Genomic DNA, 18,132 nt, shown 5'->3' with positions numbered 1-18,132 from the left:
CAAATGAAAAATCTGAACTGTGTTGAAGGGCCGAACCAATGATAACTTGAACTTAATTTATGAATTGTGGTGTAGGTCAAAGAGGAAAATATGCAAAAGAGGCTAAAAGTAATAAACAGTTTACTTTAAAACAAAAACAAGCATTACATCACTGTTTCATTTTATTTTTAACTTGTTAATCTTGACAAATACTAAAGAGGTGTTTGCGGTATGTTAAAGATAAGCAACTGATCAACTTTAGACAAAAAGCAATAAATGCCTTTGATGTTATCAGTTCAGTTACTTGTTCAGTGAGAAAAATCCAGTCTGTCTTGGGCTTGAACAAGTGCACTGAAATCTGTCTGAATGTCTGAGGTGGCTATGCGAAGGATAGCTGAGAGGTGATCATCAGTGATAGAGGATCTGTGTTTGTTGAACTTCATCACTGAGAATGTCTGTTCACATGTGTAGGTAGATCCAAAGAGGACTAGAATCCTCAGAGCATGTCTCCTCATGTGTGGAAAGTTCTCCTCTTTGAGTGAAGAGTAAAACTCAAGCAGTGGGACTGACCTAAAGTGCTCTGCCAGAAGTGTGTCAGACTGCAAGTCAATGAGTTCCATATGAACATCACTGGGTGCATTATCCACACTGCAGGTGAAGGGAGAAGAAACCATGTTCATTTCACTCTCAAGTGTTTTGAAGTCTTGAAATCGCCTTGAAAACTCACCATGCAGTGCTTCTAACATGGATGTGTACCTGTGGAGGTGATCAGCTGATGGTGTGGCTTCCTTTAGTGTTGGCATGTGAGTGAGAATATTGTCCCCAATTTGGTTTGAGAGAAGCTGCAACTTTCTCATGAAAGCCTTCACTGAGCTGTACATTTCATGCACAAAAAGGCCCTTGCATTGCAGTTTGACATTCAGTTCATTCATCTGAGCAGTCACATCTACAGCAAAACCAAGGTCTACCAGCCAGTCTGCATCTGAAAGCTGAGGGATGTCATTTCCCTTCTTCACACAGAACTCCAAGATCTCCTCTCTCAGGTCCCAGAAAACTTTCAGCACTTTTCCCAAGCTGAGCCACCTGGCAGATGTGTGGTAGCTGATGTCACGATGTTCAGTCTCAATTTCATCCAAAGTGCAACAAACTGTCTGTGATTCAGTGCTCTTGCTCTGATGAAGTTAACTGTTTTAGTTACAACATCAACAACATGGTTCATTTTTAATACTGACTTACACAACACTTCCTGATGTATAATACAATGCAAAAATGTTAATTTCTGCTCAGGGTTCATTTCTGACACTTTATCCTGCATTCTCTTCAAAAGACCAACATTTTTCCCCATCAGATTTGGACAACCATCTGTTGTCACGCCTACAAGTTTGTCCCATTTCAGTCCCAACTTGTCCAAACATGCATTTACCTCTGTTAATAAATCACTCCCTGTTGTTGTCCCTTTCATTGACTGCATGGCTGGCAGCTCCTCCGTTATTTTGAAGTCTGCAGTAATCCCCCGTAAGAAGATGAGTAGCTTGGCAGTGTCACGTACATCGCAGCTCTCATCCAGAGCCAGGGTAAAACAGTCAAAGTTAACTGCTCGGTTCTTCAGCTGAAACTCCAGATTTCCTGCGTTGTCCTCAACCCTTCTCGTTACAGTGCGCCGTGAGAGGGGGATGTTCTCAAATGCGCCCTTTTTCTCTGGGCATATTAGCGCAGCAGAGTCCACCAAACACTCCTTAATAAACTATCCGTCAGAAAATGGTTTACTTTTTCTAGCTATTTTATAAGATATGACATAACTTGTCTTGGCAGCTGTATCTCTGGATGCGCTAAGTTTTGTAAAAAGTGTTCGTTGAGTTTGCAGCTTGGCTAGCAAAGCCCCCGACTCCTTTGCATGCTCTTGGTCAGATAAGTTCTTATATTTATCCTCGTGTTTGGTCACGTAGTGGCGATTCAGATTGTAATCTTTAAACATAGCGACTTGTGTACCACAAACTAAGCACAGGGTTTTACCCTTGATTTCTGTAAATAAATATTTAGCAGTCCATGCCTTGTTGAAAACGCGGCATTCGGAATCAACTTTTCTATTTTTAATGTGAGCCCACATTTTTTGGGGGACAGTATTTAATAAATAGGCGCTAATAAATACGCTTCCCGTCTGGGGTGGCCTCAGTTCTTGTGGCTGAGCACAATACCCTAGTGGCGCTCACGTCCTGGGCACAATAACCCTGATCCTCAGGCTGGCTTTATCTGCTCACGGGAGCTGAGGACGTGACAGCTGCGGGACGTCTAGGGCGGGGTCCGCTGGGCGGCTGCGACCTGGGCGGATCACAATACCCCAGTGGCCTCAGATCCTGATCCTCAGGCTGGCTCGATCTGCTCAATTCCTGGGCTTAGCACAGTAGCTCACGTCCTGGGCGGCGCACAATACCCCACCCATGCATTAATGATAAATCTATGGTGCAGGCAGGTGAGGGCCGGACAGGGATTGACAAAGGACCGTATGTGGCCTGCGGGCCGTACTTTGCCCAGGTCGGCACTAGGGGACACAGGAGCATATAAGGTATAGACATGTATAATTGGAGTGGAGCCCTGGCACTCTAAAGGTCCATATACACTAGGTGACTTTGGCCTGAACATCGTTCATTTTGGTCACTTTGAACGATTTTGAGGTCAAAGTCTGCCAGTGTGTATGGGCTAGCTCCCGCATCATCACCAGCGAGGTGGCCCGTCGGCTGGTTTTACCAGCATGTTTGGAGATAATGTTTCATTTTTCATCCATCATCCATCACTGTGTACGGCCACGAGCGATGATGGCTGAAAGATGAACGGCTTTCAGCCCGGCGGACCTGCCCTGCTCACTTCCCAAGACCCACCGACAGAGCTGGCACAATGAATGCGCTCAGGGAGGCACCATGCTACAGAGGCGCTCTCCCCGCTCCACTGATATCCAGTATCAACTGCTGCTGCTGCACCTGTCAAAGTGTGCATGCAAGGCAGCGGCAGAGCAGCAGCGCCGATCCCATGATCAAGTCCCTGCTCCCCTACCCTCATCTACAGCAGCTATCCAGTGGCCGCGGACCCCCGACATCGTAGTGCTACCCCCCTATCATAGCCAGGCAAGAGGATGGCTCTGCGCCGTTGCGGACAGTGATGTACTGCAGAGGTGTGTGGTGGCATACATAGAAGCCATACTCCCTCATGTCATGTATGGCTCCAGACACAGACAGTACTGCAGCTGCTGGCCTTCCTTGCTACATCTATGGGGACGATTCAATTCACTGACAGTTGAATAGTGCCGGGAGTTAGCTCCTGTTGCTATTCAATTCAGCTCAAGTTAAGTCGGCGAAGGCCCGTTCTCCCGGACTTAACAGGTTGAATTGTCGGGAGAACGGGCATTCTCTGACTTAACTCCCCGGCGCGATGCTGATTCCCGACAGAATCAGCCTCTCGGCAGCACTTTTGTCGGATTTCTTCTCTCATCCCCCGGGGGGGTGAGAGAAGAATTCCCGACAATTGAGGGTCAATTGTCGCTGTATTGAATAGCGACGGGAGCTAACTTCCGGCGCTATTCAACTGTCAGTGAATTGAATCGACCCCTATGTCATTGTCAGCCAACCTGACTTCTCCTCACTGTGCCTGTGCTGCTTATTTACATACCCCTGTCCCAGCTGAACTAATGTGCTGGTCATAATAAAGTATTTTTTTGTTACCGTTAATTTAAACCCGGATATTGCAGTCATAACATAAGCAGTAAAATCAGAATTCTTCTATCACTATTAACAGGTCAAGTTGGTAAGTATGTAGTGCAAAACTTATTACACTAGAGCAGTCTTTTTCAACCAGTGTGCCGTGACACACTAGTGTGCCGCGACCAGTTACAAGGTGTGCTGCGGAGTCGCTCACTGCCTGCACCTTCAGAGCGAACTGTGGCCCAGGCTCTTCTTAGAGGAACAGTCGTGACCCGGGTGTGACCGATGCCTTGAAGACGTGGCGGTGTGAAATCATAAGTCACGGCCGCGTCATCTCACCACCCGGCCAGCTCACCCGCCTGCATACACATCTTCCAGTTCCTGCCCACATCCACAACTTTCCCTGCCCACCCACATCCACACCTGCCCGACTGCCCACTGCTCAGTATTCGCAGCACTCCACTATGAACAACCCCCACCACTAAGAGACAGGGAGGAGGACAGCTGACAGGAAGGGGCTAATATTTGTTATTTTATTTCTCCTGTGGGGATGAAAAGGATTTATGGGGGGAACAATGTGACTAATTCATGTAGGAAGCAATAGGATTTATGTGGGGAGCAATGTGATGATTTTTGTGGAGAGCAATAGGATTTATGTAGGGAGCAATATGATTTATGTGGGAAGCAATGTGATTGTTTTTTCTGTATGTATGTGTGGATTTTTTTTTTTTTTTTTTTTACTGAGGGCCAATGTGTGTGTTTTTTTTCCGTGGGAAACTGATGGTGTGCCTTGCCAATTTAAAAATATTGTTTGGTGTGCCGCGAGTTAAAAAAGGTTGAAGATCAGTTAGAGTATTACTGGAGAATAGGGGTGATTTGTATCAGAAGATATGTGACAATGTTATCTGTAAAATACATGAATGATGGGATAGTCCAATGCAAGTAGCAGCTGAAAGAACAATGGGGGTCATTCCGAGTTGATCGCTCGCTGACGATTTTCACAGCGCAGCGATCAGGTGAAAAAACTGCATTTATGCGCATGCCCCGCAATGTGCACGCGCGACGTACGGGTACAAAGGCCTTTGTGGTTGTACAAGAGAAAATTCCTGGCGCTATGATTAAACAGGTGTGTGAGCAGCTCTCTCCGGGGCAATTTGGTATTTCGCCCCTGAAATTGAAACAGGAAGACCAAAAAAATGAGAAAGCGCTATTCACATCTGATGTGGATTTTATTTTTCATTAGTTATCAATTTTTACTAAAAGCACATTATATGTATTCAATGCCGGCCGGCAATACACAAAAAAAAACATAAAATATTACAATACAATCAATAATAATATTCTAGACATAACCTTTCATCTGCATATTATGAGTACGATGACTCTAATTTATGGTATGTCTGTATTAAGACAAGTATTTACATGCACATAGTGTATCAACCTGAGAATCTTCTTATCTTCAGATATTTTGTTACTATTATACTCAGGCAGATGATAGACGTGTGCCTTTGTAACAATATTAAACCATGCTTATGTCCATATATCCCAGATTAATGGAGTACGTATATTAGCAATGAATTTGGCAATCCTGTTGTTGGTTTGTTAAAGATGTTAATTGCAGTTCATGAAAGAAAGCTGGTGCATATATGGTCACTGTGCCACAATGTATATATAGAGAATAAAAGTACCGTAAAGATGCCTCTGTTCAAGCGCAATGATTAGAATGCTCCTCCTGGCTGATATTCCGCAAGTGCCTTTGGTTGGAGTTGAACAGGTGTCCGCTTGTATCCACGGTATGCTCTCTTATTCCTCCCGGCCGGTATACACCACCCTCGGCCTTATCCGGAGTCCGTGAGCGGGTGATTGTGAGAGTTTCTCACCTCCACAGGAACTGTGCTCAGCTGGCCGGCTGATGAACTCGGTCTGCAGTGTACTGTGACCGGAGATGCTGACGGACGCGTTTCTCCGCCTATTCGCAGATATCGGCGGCTTCCTCAGTGTCATGAACTTTCTCCTCTAACTCCTCCTTATTAAATAACCATTCCATTAGTTGGTCCATGTGCATTCAATTAATTAATCATTCCCTTTCTCCACAGGCATATGTCCCTATCTTAATATCATTCATTATTACTTTCTATATTGCCTAGGAAACACTTTATATATACATATATAGAAGTATAATGTGCAATCCAAATACTTAAAAAAACACATATAAAAACGAAATTTATAATCCCCTATTTTGTATTGCCAATACGACGTGCATTACTGTACGCCAATAATGATTGCATTCTTTTACATTTTTATTTATTCATTTATTTCCTTTTATGTTTGTATGAATAAATGTCTCCAATTATTACAGTTTAATTATCATGAAAAACATAATACGCAATCCTTTGTTTACCGAACTCCACTACATTTTATTAATATTTATAGAAAATTCCCATCAATTATCTTACCACCTAATATAGTGAACAGTATATATCAACCATAATTTATCTATTTTGGGTATGTACTTATTGAATAATTGTTGTACTTAGTCTTAAAGTTCTAATGTACCCTGAGAGGCCCACATATACCTATTCCCTCAGTCTATATATACATGCATGCACACATGCAATGTATATACCACTGCCCACCAATGCTTATTTATTTAAAAGCCCGTAATATATACATTGCTGGCACAGGCCAGCAATGTACATATTCTGGCACCACTGCCCACCAATGTATAACCCAGTCTACTATGTAAATAGCCTTTCAATAAAAGATTTTCAGCGCAGTCTTTCACCTCCTAAAAATCTCTTGCTCTTTGGGAAAATAGCTCAGTGTGTATGCACTACTTTGGTGAAAGATACATCTTTCAGAGATGTTGTCAAAGTCTTTTGAAATGAAAATCTCCTAGTGTGTATGGGCCTTTACTCTTTTTCAGTAAGTGTAGCTGGCTGCTCCCTCTCTATATCCCTCCAAGCCCAGTTTAGATTAGTTCCTCAAGGAGCCAGGTGCAACAAGAGCTGTCTTCAGCCCTTTTTACTTTTTATTTTATTTATTTTGCTTGATCTTCACTGAAGACTTCAACAGGCAGGCTGTACAGTACTGTCTGCAATAGGGAAAGCCTCTGGGGGGGACCCTTCATAGCTTACTGAAAAGCTTGTTCCCGAGTCTCCGGCCACAGGATCAGCTGACCCTGGGGACCCAACATCTTACTGAAAAGCTGCCGTCATGGTCTCGTGGCCTCCCGCACACCGGATAGCGTAGGCAGTGATGAGTATCCCACCATTGTGGGCCCCTTTAGCTGCGGGTGCCTCACAGCACGGTTGTGTCATTGTGCTGGCAAATCCACATGCCCTTGTATCTGTGATTGCAAGTACTAGTGAAGTAGCGGGGCGTTTACTGCCGGCTGCTCTCTGCTTCTGCCAATACAGGCATGGCAGAGCTGCCCCGACAGCGCTGCTTGGATCTAATTGTCCAGCCACACATCAGCTCCAGATATTAGTTGCACCAAATTACTGCCATTATTTACAATTCAGGGAACTGCTGGGAGGCAGGGCTAAGGGTCGGCACCCATTGAATAGGCTGCCCTTTCTCAGGGGCCGTGCTGGGACATCAGTATTACAGATCCCAGGATTATCAGCTTCCCGTTAGTCCACCAGGAGATAGACACCTTCAAAATTCTGCATTGCCATCTACAGCCACATTAGTGGCCAGCTGCAGATTCTATTCTGGCGCTTGTTGGCTTCTCTAAATCGATAAGGAGCTAATTGTTATGTGTATATATTATGTGTATTTCTCTGTATGACCCCTCTCTCATGCAGTGGGAATCTTTGTCTTATTGCAGTGTGTGGGCAGGGCGGGGTAGGGATGGCCATCAACAGTCGATGATTCAAAATCATCAATGGTGTATGGTCGATGTTGAATACTTTAGCCTTCGATGGTGGAGAACCACATCCAGATATTTTTTTCCACCCTTTACAATGTGTCTGGACACGGAGCATAGCCCCCTGACACCAACGAAGCCCCGTCCCAAGTCACTGTTTGGCCCACAGTCCACTTCATAGTAAAGTAGGGTGAAACAACCGATGGATCCCTAGAAGATAGTTTTATAGCATTGATGGTTGTCCTGAATGGTACCATCGATGTCAAGCATCAATGGATAACCCACCGATGACTATCCCTAGGGCGGGGCAGACCAGTTTGAACTAGCCTTTGTTCAAGTAATCTGACACCACTGCTGGCTACTGTAGCTCTCAGGCTATCTATCGTGTTAGACTGTGTAGTTTTTACATGGTAATGCCTGCAAGCACACAGTCTCATTATTCAGCTTGTTTGTACAAATATCTGTCAAGCAGGTACACTGTATACTGTGAGCTGCTGCTCCGTGCTTAGTCTTTGGTTTCTTTGCCTAATAGGTTCCCTATGATAGTAGTCAGGGCCATTGGCCTGTCCGATTCAGGGTACTAGAGCAGGGGTGGGCAATTATTTCAGCTGAGGGGCCACTTGACACTTTCTTGTCACTATCCGTGGGCCACGCATAAAATAGCAGCTCCCCCCACGTGCCAAAAATATAGGGACGTGGCTTCGTGTGGAAGGGGCATGGCCAAAAAATAATACAGATTCATATTAGGCTGCTCCATTATTCAAATTGCGCCACACAGTAGCGCCACTTACACACATTACACCAGGTAGAGCCCCTTTTACACACATTATGGCAGGTAGAGCCCCTTTTACACACATTATGGTAGGTAGAGCTCCCTTATACACAGTATGGATGGTAGAGCACCCTTTTACACATTACAGCAGGTAGAGCCCCCTTTTACACATTAACATTTTATTTGGGATAATCATTGCACAGCAAGCAAATTATCCAGTGTCTTATGGCCCCTGGGGAAAGGTGTGACACAGTGATAGAACTCGGGGGTGACACAGTGACAGAACACGGGGGGGTGACACAGTGACAGAACACGAGGGGGGGGGGGTGACACAGTGACAGAACACGGGGGTGTGACACAGTGACAGAACACGGGGGTGTGACACAGTGACAGAACACGGGGGTGTGACACAGTGACAGAACACGGGGGTGTGACACAGTGACAGAATACGGTGGGGGTGACACAGTGGCAGAACACGGGGGGTGACAGAACACTGGGGTGTGACACAGTGACAGAACACTGGGGTGTGACACAGTGACAGAACACGGTGGGGGTGACACAGTGACAGAACACGGTGGGTGACACGGTGACAGAACACTGGGGTGACAGTGACAGAACACGGGGGGCAGGGCTGTTTCTAGCCAATTTGGCTCCCAGTGCGAGATTTCAAAATGCGCCCCCCCCATAGATCTAAAAACAAAAAATGCGCGCGCCGAATGTGCGCGCGCTCCCGGAAAGGGGGTGTGGTCTCATTAAAATGGGCGTGGCCTCATCTGATATCACGGCCACCACAGGAAAAAAAAAAGGCCCCATTTTACACACTACGGCAGGCAAGAGTCCCCATTTTACACATTACGCAGGCACATGTCCCCATTTTACTTAGTGCGGCAGGCACGTGTCCCCATTTTACACAGTAGGCAGGCAAGAGTCCCCATTTTACACATTACGGCAGGCAAGAGTCCCCATTTTACACATTGCGGCAGGCATGTGTCCCCATTTTACACATTGCGGCAGGCATGTGTCCCCATTTTACACAGTATGCAGGCAAGAGTCCCCATTTTACATATTGCGGCAGACAAGTGTCCCCAATTTACACATTATGGCAGGCAAGTGTCCCCAATTACACAGTGCAGCAGGCAAGTGTCCCCAATTACACAGTGCAGCAGGCAAGTGTCCCTAATTTACACAATGCGGCAGGCAAGTGTCCCCAATTTACACATTACGGCAGGTAAGTGTGCCCTATTACACAGTGCAGCAGGCAAGTGTCCCCAATTACACAGTGCCGCAGGCAAGAATCCAAATTTTACACAGTGTGGCAGGCAAGTGTCAAGTGGGGGGGAAGGAAGGGAGAGAGAGACAACTTACATATGAAGGATCTTCCCGCTCTTCGGGTTGGCCGTCTCTCCTTCCTCGCGCCTCCTCCTTCCAGCTTCCTCGTGCCTCCTCCTTCCAGCCCTCCTCCATCTTCCCGAATACTCCTGCTCGGGGGGCGGAGTTTCGCGGAATGACACGAATGCGTAGTGACGTCACGTCATTCCGAGAAACTCCGCCCCCCGAGCAAGAGTACTCGGAAAGACGGAGGACAGGGAAACCGGGACCTGCAAAGTGCCGCGGTGCGCGCCCCGTGCGGTTGTACGGCTCGCCCGCCGCAAGAAACTGCACTGGCGGGGGGTGTCACTGTGACAGAACATGGGGGGGTGACATGGTGACAGAACACGGGAGGGGTTGGTACAGCGAGAGCTAAAGATCTCTACCCCCAACCTAAAAACAGTCTGACGCCACTGCCCGCACACACAAATATACGCACACTAACACACACACTTTATTTCTTTCACTCACTTTTTCCAGTAACTCACTGATCTGGCTGGTAGTGGCAGGAAGGATTGATCTGTAGTAGTCTGCGCTTGTCCCGTGTAGCCCCGCCCCCTCGACGGTCCGTAGCTCCGCCCCTTTTTCGGCTGAACACAGCCGTTGTCACTGGGGACTCTGGAGGCGCCGTGCAGCAGCAGTAGGGGAGACTGCATCGGCAGCTTGAAGGTACTGCAGAGCAATGACAAGCAGTCGGGCCGCTTGTCATTGCTCGCTGGTGGGAGGCAGTGGGCCAGGCAGGATCGGTTTGCGGGCCGCATCCGGCCCGCGGGCCGTATTTTGCCCACCCCTATACTAGAGTGACACATACTGTAACAGGTTTATGCTAAGAGAAGGTCTCTGTATGTTTACTAGACCAGTGGTTCTCAAACTCAGTCCTCGGGACCCCACACGGTGCATGTTTTGCAGGTCTCCTCACAGAATCACAAGTGAAATAATTAGCTCCACCTATGGACCTTTTAAAATGTGTCTGTGAGTAATTAATACACCTGTGCACCTGCTGGGTTACCTGCAAAACATGCACTGTGTGAGGACCGAGTTTGAGAACCCCTGTACTAGACTATATGAACTGCTAGACCAGGGGTGTCCAACCTTTCACCTTCCCTGGGCCACATTAGAAGATGAAAATTTGGTTTGGGCCGCACATAAAATAAAATAACAGTAACGATACCTGATCATCCAAAAAAAACATATAAAACATAGTTAACATATTAAACTTACTTGGAAATGAAGTTAGTGAGATGTTTGATATTGTTTCTCAGCCACCGGAACCGAATCCAAAACACAAAACCCGAAAAATTTCCGGTGCACATCACTACTTAATATACAGTGATGTTTGAGGCTTTTAAAATACAATTCTGTAGGTGGCAGGCCTTGCGGGACAGGTTGTGCAGGAAGATGCGCAGTTAAAGGCTGAAAACAAATAAAATCACATTATTTATAGGACAAACCACAGAGAAACAACAGGAGAGGCTGCAGTAGGGGATTGGAAAGGGCAAAAGAGGACACACATTTATATTCCAGTCGGGACTGCTATTTTGTTTGTTTTTTTTTCCTCTCTCCCTTCAACGTATACTGTTTCACTAGGGGAGACCACTGCTATTTTCTCAATGAATGTAACAAGTTTACTTAATAGAAATGAAACCAGCTGAGTCTTTTGTTCATTAACATAAGAAAAACTCTTAAACATTCAATAAAGATTTGTCCTGATTTGTGCTTATTGTAAAGAGAGAAAAAAACTACATTTGAAATGTAAGCCCCGGTCTGCCCCTCCTGCCCGGACTCCCTTACAGAGAATTGTGCCTTGCAGCTGATGGCCTGAATGCTTTTATTTCAGAAGGGGGAAGTCCTCTCGTAGAGCCTGAAGTGTTGCCCTGTCTTGTATGGAGTGAAAGGAAGGGGGTTTGGCAAGGACACCATGTACCGGTAGCCGCCCGCAGCACGCACCTACTTTTTTTTAGCCAGGATTTGCTAGTTTAGCCGCGGCCGCCGGCGCCAGAGACTCCCGCCTCCAGCTCCGTGCTCGCTCTAGCCGGGTGCACGCGTGTGACGTCATGACGTCACGCGCGATGTGCCTGCGCCCGCATCCCGGAAGCACAGAGAGCCGCGTCTAGTGCTGCTGGCTCCCCAAACTTGAAACTTTAGAAAACTTTAGAATAGAATTTCTTAAAAAATTAAAAATTGCACTGGGCCGCATTACTAGCCGACCTGGGCCGCATGCGGGCCGCGGGTTGGACAAGCCTGTGCTAGACCATCCTTATGTCTGATACCTTGGTATCGCACTCCATTATTGGGCATGGCTGTATGTGTGTCTGTGGGGCCATGTTGGTGTATCCACCCTCTCATGCCCGTGTTTGCCTGTACCTACTACGGTACAGCATCTATGACATCTAGCATACTATATCCTTATAAGTTGTGTGACTGTTATTGTCCTATTCCTTTTGGAGTTATAGACCCTATCAGCAAAGGGTTATGGTACCCTTCTCAGAGTCTATTCTACTACTCCTATTAGTGTATGCACTGTGAATATTCACTATAGCAGTGGTTCTCAAACTGGGGTGCCTCAGGGCACTTGCAGACGGTCCAGGGCCAATTCAAATTATACAAGACACAAAGGGAAATTAACAGCGCTACCTTTGATGAATTTTAAAAATGAATCGTGTAGCAGAATAGTCTAAACAACCCTTATTTATTAAGGAAGGATAAAAAGGAGTTTGTTAACTCACAGGTTAATGTCACTAAAACATTTACAAGCAATGATAGACATACATAAAAATGCTCAAACTGCATAAGAATTTCTAAATGGCAGCATTCATATATTGTCCTCTTATCCGTGGTCAATTATCAGGGACTTGTCATACAGTTCTGTGGGCTACAGTCCATATATATCTAAAACATCAGATATCAGCCACAATCAAATCCTCATTCTTTCACCTGAGGAACATAGCCAGAATCAAGCACTTAATTCCCTCAGATGATATGCCAAAAGTCATACATGCATTTGTATCATCTCGTTTAGACTACTGTAATGCCCTCTACCTTGGTCTACCAGCAAAAGAATTGCAGCGCTTACAGCTGGTGCAAAACACAGCTGCCAGGCTATTAACCAACCTGCCCCGTTCTAGCCACATAACACCCATCCTCTACTCCCTTCACTGGCTGCCTGTACGATGGCGAATCATCTTCAAGATTGGCTTACTGAGTTTCAAAGCATTACATGACCAAGGCCCAAGGTACCTGAAACAGCTTCTGACCCCATACTGCCCCACTCGATTACTGCGATCTGTAGATGAAGGACTTTTAGCAGTACCTAGAATCTACCGTAATTCATCTGGGGGTCGAGCTTTTAATCATGTGGCTCCGACTCTATGGAACTCACTTCCCCGCACAGTGCGAGAGGCCCCAACTATAGAATCCTTCAAAAGTAGACTCAAGACCTTTCTGTTTACTCAAGCATTTCCATAATGTCCCTTTTAGTATCTTCATGCTTCTGTATTTTATGAAAATGTACTTCATAATTTTCTGTATTATATTATGCTATGTATCTGTTAAGCGCCTTGAGTCCTATTGGAGAAAGAGCGCTATATAAATAAAATTATTATTATTATTATAAAAACGTGGTCACTGACCAATGGCAATGGTCCCAGATGTTTTTTGATATTTACTGGTCCCAAGGTATTTGTGAAGGGAAAAGTCCTCCTCGTGTTGAGCCTTTTGTAGCAGGATTTCACCAAGATGGCAGTGGTTCACAGCACGATGAATGGAGTACCCTTTAACCTTTGTGGTTTGGACCAGAGGTGACCCGGATCGTCCAATGGATGGTAGATGGAATCAGAGTCCACAGAGTCCCCTAGACCAAGGTGCAAAGAGGAACAAGCCTTTAGGATCTTGTCAATGGAAAGCCCATCTGCCTCTGGGCAGTCACTTTATAGGGCTGGAGATGCACTGAATGTGAAGTTTTCTGTTTCCACCTTCAGCACAGATACACGACACTCATGCATGTCACCTTGGTCTATGGGACTCTGTGGACTCAGAGATTCCGGACAAAGTGAAGAAATGTCCTTTATACAGCAGATTCTCCTACACAGCCAATTTTCCTGGGTGTCCGATTGTCCCTGATTTTCCAACATATCTCTTAAACCATAGCATTACTTTTTCAAGCTCCTGTTTGAGTCCTAAGCTTTGTACAGGATCTTTTGGTATCTTCTTGCAGTCAGCCTGTGGTTGTTACCATAACAGCGGGAGCCTTTTTGTTCCAGGATGCCTGTTGAGGCTATGTTTTCTGCAGCACAGTGTTCTCCAGTGGCTTTCTCTTCCCTCTGATTCAGGTCAGTCCAGGAGGAAGTAATCAGAATCAGAATCAGCTCTATTGGCCAGGTATACTTGCGTATACTAGGAATTTGTCTTCGGTTTGCTATACAACAGCCAAGTAGGTAAGCAGGTGTGTGTGTGTGTGTGTGTGTGTGTGGGGGGGTGGGGGGGGGGGGGGGGGGCAAGTAAAGTTACACAGATAGGTATACCGTAGGAACACAAGTTAGTTACATGTACGTCTAGTCAGTCAATGTTCAGGAGTTCATCAGGCGGACCGCTTGGGGAAAGAAACTTTTGAGGCTTCTGGTGGATCTGGCGGGGACATCCCTGTAACGCCTGCCTGAAGGAAGCAAGTTAAACATGCTGTGGCCGGGGTGTAGCTGGTCTTTTACTATCTTCATTGCCCGCTTTTTAGCTCTGGACAAGTACAGGTCCTGGACTGAGGGGTTAGTATGCTGGACTTTTGACTAGGTTTGCTCATACACTTGTACAGCCTATTACTTCTTGGTCCTTTGGCTAAGCTCGGGTGTATTATCTATTCTTATCAGTTTTTCTATCTGATACGCTTCCTTTCTGGGGCCTATTTATTAAAGGAAATTTTAGAATAGGGAGAAAAGCTTTCTCTTTCTAATCCTCGCCTTGACCTGGATTACAGTACTTCCAGGACTGATACACAATGCTTATTTGTGTTGGACTCTTTAGTCTTGGTGGATTTCCACGATGGTCCTGATAGACAGGTTTTTTGTGAGAGATAGGTGTCAGGGTTTGGTGCTCTTTCCTGTCGCTATCCCTTCCTCAAGGGTCAGGCTGCGATTCACACGCTTATGAATTTGGCCACTACTGGCTCCTGCTTTCCACTCTTCTCAATCATTGTGTTTTCTGTTTGTCCACTAAAAAAGGAAAGGCGCCTGTGATAGAACCTGTGTTGAGATGCTATTTGCTGCTCTCAGAATAGGGTATTAGCGTCCCTATATAGAGTAAACAAGCAAAAAAGGAAAGAGAGCGCAAATAGACTTGAATTATTCCATATTTCTCTGACGTCCTAGTGGATGCTGGGAACTCCGTAAGGACCATGGGGAATAGCGGGCTCCGAAGGAGGCTGGGCACTCTAGAAAGATTTATGACTACCTGGTGTGCACTGGCTCCTCCCACTATGACCCTCCTCCAAGCCTCAGTTAGATCTTGTGCCCGGCCGAGGTTGGATGCACACTAGGGGCTCTCCTGAGCCCTTAGAAAGAAAGTATAGATTTAGGTTTTTTATTTTCAGTGAGACCTGCTGGCAACAGGCTCACTGCAGCGAGGGACTAAGGGGAGAAGAAGCGAACTCACCTGCTTGCAGCCGGATTGGGCTTCTTAGGCTACTGGACACCATTAGCTCCAGAGGGATCGACCGCAGGCCCAGTCCTTGGTGTTCGGTCCCGGAGCCGCGCCGCCGTCCCCCTTACAGAGCCAGAAGCAAGAAGAGGTCCGGAAAAACGGCGGCAGAAGACATCAGTCTTCACCAAGGTAGCGCACAGCACTGCAGCTGTGCGCCATTGCTCCTCACACACACTTCATACTCCGGTCACTGAGGGTGCAGGGCGCTGGGGGGGGGGCGCCCTGAGAAGCAATAAAAACACCTTGGCTGGCAAAAACTCCACAATATATAGTCCCAGAGGCTATATATGTGGAAAATACCCCTGCCAGAATATGGAAAAAAGCGGGAGAATAGGCCGCGGAAAATGGGCGGAGCTATCTCCTGCAGCACACTGGCGCCATTTCTCCTTCACAGATCCGCTGGAAGGAAGCTCCCTGGCTCTCCCCTGTAGTTTTCAGGCTCAAAGGGTAAAAAAGAGAGGGGGGGGCACTAAATTTAGGCGCAATATTGTATATACAAGCAGCTATGGGGGAAAATTCACTCAGTTATAGTGTTAATCCCCTCATTATATAGCGCTCTGGTGTGTGCTGGCATACTCTCTCTCTGTCTCCCCAAAGGGCTTTGTGGGTCCTGTCCTCAGTCAGAGCATTCCCTGTGTGTGTGCGGTGTGTCGGTACAGCTGTGTCGACATGTTTGAGGAGGAGGCTTATATAGTGACGGAGCAGATGCCGATAAATGTGATGTCGCCCCCTGTGGGGCCGACACCAGAGTGGATGGTTAGGTGATAGGTATTAACCGACAGTGTCAACTCCTTACATAAAAGGGTGGATGATGTAACAGCTGTGGGACAGCCGGCTTCTCAGCCCGTGTCTGCCCAGGCGTCTCAAAGGCCATCAGGGGCTCAAAAACGCCCGCTCATTCAGATGGCAGACACAGATGTCGACACGGAGTCTGACTCCAGTGTCGACAAGGTTGAGACATATACACAATCCACTAGGAACATCCGTGACTTGATCCCGGCAATAAAAATAATGTGTTACACATTTCTGACATTAACCTCTAAAAATGGGGTTTTTATGTTTGGGGAGAAAAAGCAGGCAGTGTTTTGTTCCCCCATCAGATGAATGAATGAAGTGTGTGAAAAGCGTGGGTTCCCCCTGATAAGAAACTGGTAATTTCTAAAAAGTTACTGATGGCGTACCTTTTCCCGCCAGAGGATAAGTTACGCTGGGAGATATCCCCTAGGGTGGATAAGGCGCTCACACGGTTGTCAAAATAGGTGGCACTGCCGTTTTAGGAACGGCCACTTTGAAGGTACCTGTTGATAAAAAGCAGGAGGCTATCCTGAAGTCTGTATTTACACACTCAGGTACTAGACTGAAACCTGCAGAGCGTGCTGCTGCAGCGTGGTCGGTGACCCTGTCAAACATACTAGTTTGCTAACATGAGAACATATTAAAGACGTCGTCTTATATATGAGGGATGCACAGAGGGATATTTTGCCGGCTGGCATCCAAAATGAATGTAATGTCCATTCTGTCAGGAGGGTATTAGAGACCTGTCCCTGGACAGGTGATGCTGACCTTAAAAGGCGCATAGAGATTCTGCCTTATAAGGGTGAGGAATTATTTGGGGATGGTCTCTGGGACCTCGTATCCGCAGCAACAGCTGGGAAGAAATATTTTTTCCTCAGTTTTCCTCACAGACTAAGAAAGCACTGTATTATCATGTACAGTCCTTTCAGCTTCAGAAAAGCAAGCGGGTCAAAGGCGCTTCCTTTCTGTACAAAGACAAGGGAAGAGGGAAAAAGCTGCACCAGTCAGCCTGTTCCCAGAATCATAATTCTTCTCTCGCTTCCTCTGAGTCCACAGCGTGACGCGGGGGCTCCACAGGTGTAGCCAGGTACGGTGGGGGGCCGTCTCAAAAGTTTCAGCGATCAGTGGGCTCGCTCACAGGTGGATCCCTGTTTCATTCAAGTAGTATTTCAGGGGTACAAGCTGGAATTCGAGATGTCTTCCCCCCGCCGTTTCCTCAGATATGCCTTGCCGACAACTCCCTCAGGCAGGGAGGCTGTGCTAGAGGCAATTAATAAGCTGTATTCCCAGCAGGTAATACTTAAGGTGCCCCTACTTCAACAAGGACGGGGTTACTATTCCACACGGTTGGGGTACCGAAACCGCATGGTTCGGTGTGACCCTTCTTTATATTTAAAATCCTTGAACACATGTATAAAAAATTCAAGTTCAAGATGGAATCGCTCAGGGCGGTTATTGCAAGCCTGGACGAGGGGGATTACATGGTATCCCGGGACATCAAGGATGCTTACCTGCATGTCCCTATTTACTATCCTCGTCAGGAGTACCTCAGATTTGTGGTACGGGATTACCATTACCAAGTCCAGACTCTGCCGTTTGGACTGTACATGGCACCGAGGGTGTTACCAAGGTAATGGCCGGAATGATGATACTCCTTCGAAAAAGGGGAGTTTTAATTATCCCGTACTTGGACAATCTCCTTATAAGGGCGAGGTCCAAGGAGCAGTTGCTAGTCGGGGTAGCACTATTTTGGAAAGTGCTACAACAGCACGGTTGGACTCTAAACAGTCCAGAGTCACAGCTGGTTCCTACGACACGTCTACTGTTCCTGGGGATGGTTCTGGACACAGACCAGAAATAAGTGTTTCTCCCGGTGGAGAAAGCCAAGGAGCTGTCATCTCTAGTCAGAGACCTCCTGAAGCCAAAACAGTTATCGGTGCATCTTTGCACGCGAGTCCTGGGAAAAA

General features: G+C 46.6%; 1 protein-coding gene and 1 non-coding gene across 5 annotated transcripts in view; both read left to right on the top strand.

Annotated features, from left to right (window-relative positions):
* DDHD2 (DDHD domain containing 2) overlaps window positions 1-18,132 on the top strand; it is a 252,721-nt gene that overhangs the window by 1,137 nt on the left and 233,452 nt on the right. The window lies entirely within an intron of this gene.
* LOC134938197 (U2 spliceosomal RNA) lies at window positions 14,490-14,673 on the top strand. Its single transcript, XR_010180809.1, has one exon. It is a non-coding gene; the product is annotated as a U2 spliceosomal RNA (small nuclear RNA).

The sequence above is a fragment of the Pseudophryne corroboree genome, chromosome 6, assembly GCF_028390025.1.
Source record: "Pseudophryne corroboree isolate aPseCor3 chromosome 6, aPseCor3.hap2, whole genome shotgun sequence".
Lineage (NCBI taxonomy): Eukaryota > Metazoa > Chordata > Amphibia > Anura > Myobatrachidae > Pseudophryne > Pseudophryne corroboree.
Note: the sequence above shows the minus strand (reverse complement) of the source record. Positions and strands in the feature narration are given on the sequence as shown.